The sequence below is a fragment of the Sturnus vulgaris genome, chromosome 6 (assembly GCF_052056855.1).
Source record: "Sturnus vulgaris isolate bStuVul1 chromosome 6, bStuVul1.hap1, whole genome shotgun sequence".
NCBI lineage: Eukaryota > Metazoa > Chordata > Aves > Passeriformes > Sturnidae > Sturnus > Sturnus vulgaris.
In genome coordinates this window covers 13,840,785-13,845,531 of record NC_142248.1, presented here as the reverse complement: position 1 = coordinate 13,845,531, position 4,747 = coordinate 13,840,785, and positions in this window count along the sequence as shown.

Below are 4,747 nucleotides of genomic sequence, written 5' to 3'. Positions count from 1 at the left end.
GTCCGGGCATTGCTTTTCAAAGGAGACTCTTTGGTTCCCTGTGTCCAGACAGACATTATCTAGGGAGGGGGCAGCATGGGGTGGGAAACAAGGGACGTCTCCATTCTTACCTTGGCTCTACCAATGCCTTGCTGTGTGATCTTGAGCAAGTCACTATTAGCCTCTTGGTGCCTCGGTTTCCCTATCTGTACACTAGGGATAATAATACTTCCCTACCTCGCAGGGGTGTTGTGAGGATGTATCAGTTAATGTTTGTAAGTAACAGTACAGTGATGTACAGTGATAAGTATTATTAGTACATTGGATTGAGGTCTTGATTCTCCCACCTTGTGTTGGTGCTTCCTGTGTCTTGTTTTTTTCTTTTGTAGGAGAATGTGGCGCTGACAACAGGGCAGGACCATCAGCTTTGGAGCCTATTTTGTCAGCCCAGAGGGCCTGTTTAGACCTTCTCCAGTAGTTTGATTTTCTCTGAGAGCTCTGTCTCCTTGGCTCAAAGGTCCTTTTCTGAAATTGTCAATAATGGGATCAGTGAGTGCCACAAACGTATTCTCAGTGTGACTTGCCCCAGCAGTGGGACGTGTTCCCAGCTGCAGGATATACATGAGTGGTTTCATCCCATGGTGGTCAGTGTCAACACCTGAAACACAGAAACTGAAACAGAGCTGAACAGACAAAGTTCAGCCAAGTGCTGTGTGCTTTGGTTCCAGCAGACATGGTATCTGCAGACAGTTGGCTGTGGCATCTGGCCACATTCTTCTCCAGCCAAAATTCAAGAGAGTTGTTAGTGAAACATCAAGAGAAAAGGCAAATTGAACATGAGCCAACAGTGTGCCCTAGCAGCCAGGATGGCCAACTATGTCCTGGGGGCATTGGGCCCAGCATCAACAGCTGGGCAAGGGAGGGGATTGTCTCACCCTGCTCTGCACTGGGGTGGCCTCACTTTGAGTGCTGGGGGCAGTTTTGGGCACCACTATATAAAAATGATAAGCTACTAGAGAGTGTCCAAAGGAGAGCTGCAAAGATGGTCAAGGGCCTTGAGGGGAAGCTCTGTGAGGAGTAGTTGAGATCCTTGATCTGCTCATCCTGGAGGAGACTGAGAGGGGACCTCATTGTTGTCTTTAACATCTTCACAACAGGAAGCAGAGAGGCAGGCACTAATCTCTTTTCTCTGGTGATCAGAGACAGGACCCAAGGCAACAGCATGAAGCTGTGTCAGGAGAGGTTTAAGTTGAATATTAGGAAAAGGTTCTTCACCCAAAAGGTGTTTGGGCATTGGAAGAGGCTCTCCAGGGAAGTGATCACAGCACCATGCCTGACAGAGTTTAAGAAGTGTTTGGACAATGCTCTCGGGCACATAGTGTGACTCTTGGTGTTGTCTTGTGTAGGACCAGGAGTTGGCTCTAATGAACTTTGTGGGTGCCTTCCAGCTCAGGATGTTTATGATTCTCTGACTATGAAATCTCTGTCATTGTCTCTGAAAACACTTCAGTCGTATTCTTTAGTACAGGAACATATCCAGCTCACATTGGGGCTGGGGAAGAGATCATCTAAAAGTCGCATAGAAGTCCCTGAAAAAAGACAGACCTACCTCAGTTGTGTAAAACTTAAGATCAGCTGAGATGGCACCAGAAGTTCGTGTTCCTCAGGTGGGCAGTGGAGAGCAGCTGCTTCCCAAAATCAGAAACAGTGTGCAGCTACTGTAAAGGAAAGGGCTTCTGGAAGCAGCACAGTCACCTTCTTCACCTGGCCCTTGGTTCACACATCTGGGTCACAAATAGTGAGGACCCCTGCCCATTACTACAGATATCTAAATGGAACTAGAGCTGCTAGGAAGACAAAGACAGGGAGGACAAATGAGGGAATTTCTGTAAGTGGTTGTGAACCAGACCAGAAAATAAGGGTTAGTCAGAGATGTGCTTGGATGCATGTAAGCTGTACCTTGTACTGCATAAAAGACAGCATTAGTAAGGTTCTTGTTCTCAGGCACATGCAGTCTTCTATATCCTAAACACATCACAGCACATAAAAAATTCAAATAGAGGTGATTCTCCCCTACTTGATATTGCTGATGACAGTTTATCCTGCAGCTGCATGTGTCTCCTCACTAGGAATGAAATAAGGATTCATCCTGCAGGCAATGCAGAAGAGGACACCACCTACGCAAACAGTCTCTGCCCCAGGAAAGCTCATGCAAGCAGAGACGGGCTTGTTACTCATGACCTTAATGTCAGAGAAAGGGCATTCTCCAGCCACTGGAGATGTAGGGCCATGACTGTCATTTTGTCTGGGAATAATTTTAGCCCTCACAATGGCTTCACTGACGTACTGTCACTGCATCACTGCCATGTATATATTAATATAAAAAGGGCACAGCAGGCTCCAGTCTCCTCAGTTTTCGGCATCTTTGCCTCCAGGAGCACTGCAAAAGGTGGGGGAAAGAGGGAAGTTTTTGAGTGTGCATCAGAAAAAGATGTCAGAGAGCCTTCAGGTGCTATAGAACAACCTATTTTCTTCAGAAAACTGTTGTCCTTACATACATTGACACCCAGAGGACCTGTAAACAGTGACACTCGCACCAGAGGCTGGAAGAAGGAAATCACCAAAGGGTTGGTGACTGTTTCATCCAGTGACAGTGAGTTTGAGAGAATTATGGACATGCCTTTTCCAGTGAGTGGTCCTTAACAGCCAGATATGGAGGTGTGGGGAGAGGCCACCAAGTTCCACCCTAGTAGGGTAAACCTTGTTGTAAGGAGTTGTAGACACACTGTTCAAGACAGCCATGTCCACTACAAGTTGATGGTATATTTCTGCGGAGCAGTCAAGTAGCAATGTGAAAATACATATCCTGGAACCCCCAAAAACGTAAACAAAGCTTTAGCTCAGCCAGGGAGTGTATCTGTATGTCAACATACAGTACACAGGGGAATGAACTCAGGCCCCTACCTATACCTAGCAAGGCTAAAGTGTCCTCAGTGCAATGGGAAGTGAGCCCATTCATCCATCTCATGGTAGTTTTACAGGAACAAAATGGCAGGTGCTAGGCAGAGCAGTAGGACAACAAGCAGGAACTGAGGGTGAAAGGAGAGAGGGATGAGATGATCATGGGATACAAAATATGAGCCAAATCCAGGTTCATGGGCAGAATGATAATTGAACTAGAAAAAAAAAATCACCAAAGGCTTAGACACGCTATTTGCAGTTCATAACAACACCCAGTTTTGGCAGGATACACAGCAGGGAAAAAAGACAGCAAGATGAGATGTGATTTTTGCAATTGGAGGGGGCAAAAGAGGGGGAGGCTTCCTTCCTGCTGCACAATTGTTTTTGAAAGTGTGAGGAGAGGACAAACAGATGCTGGTTGTGGAAGTTTTCCAAATATGTGTTAACAGTTGCTGTTGGTAAAAGTGGCTTGAACAGGGTGGAGAATTCTCTGTTAAAGTTAGAGTGAGGGTATGACTAGTTTCCAGAACTGATGGGAAGGCAAAGATCTGGATATTCTTACTTACTAATGAAATCCAGGAGCCTCTAAGATGAAAAGGAGGGTCTTGAGTGCAGAGCAACCCCTTTAGCTGTGCATCTCCATTTAGCTTCCCCAGAAATTCTCTACAAACCTCATCTGTGTAAATGTTTATCCCAAAAGATAGCCAGCAGGCCCAGGAATGGCTGCATTCACATGCTTCATATAACAGAGAGTTTATCTGCACTGTTTTCTTTATGCTCAGTCCCTTGAGGATACCCTTTTGATTTGCTTTTTTCCTAAGAGCAGGAGAAGCAAAGGGGAGGGTATGAAATCAAACTAAATTCCTGCTGACTATCCGTCTTCTCTGGTTGGTTATTCACATTTCCTCCTGCAATCTGAAGGACACTGATGTTCTTCCCAAGTTTCTATGGTGAAATTTCTTGATCTGCACAGTATTTTAGAGGCTTGGGCGGGAGTTACTTAAATAAGGAGGAACAGTGGTGGGCTAAAGTGACCCCCAGGTGGGATGCTTGGGAGGAGCAGTAAATGATCAGGTTTCTTAATACTATCCATGTATTTGCATAACCAATTACTTAAGATCACTGCAGCTGGTAAGAAGTGGATTCCAGAGATAGTTCTTTAGGAGCTCCTTGCTTACTAAGGTGCTGCAGGCTGTACCACCCCCTCCTCCTCCTCCCCAACAAAAGAGCCTCGATCCTGCCTCAGTGAAGGTGATGAAAAGAGAAGGCACTGTCCTGGCTCCTCACACAGCTGCAATTGAAGGAAGGTAAGTTCACAGATACATGATAAGAACATAAGAGGAAACCCATGGCAGTATGTAACTTTGAGGCAGTTAGCAGCTTGTGAGATTTGAAGGGCACGTAAGTGGTCCCACAGAGGAAGTGAGGGGAAAACCTTCCCTCTCCTTTGCTTCCCAGAGACAGGTGCTCCCTCTTATCACAGTATGGGCCAGCTCAAACTCTGTTCAGCCCAGAGAACTGTGCCTACAGAAACTCTTTTCAGTAGCAGTTGTGACCTGGAATCAGGAAGTAAAGATACTGTGTAGCGCCCAGGAAATTACCTTCTTACTCTACCTTCATGCTCATTCCTTATCCTTTGGAAAGCACCTCTTGCTACATGACAGACAAGGAGGCACGTATGACACTATTCAGCCATGGCCTTGGTGAATGAAGCTGCTCTCCAAGAGAGGCTTCACAGGCCCTACCACAGCCTCCTTTCTTCCTTTACTGCCAGCCAAGTCTTATACATAACAGCAGCTCTGCAAAA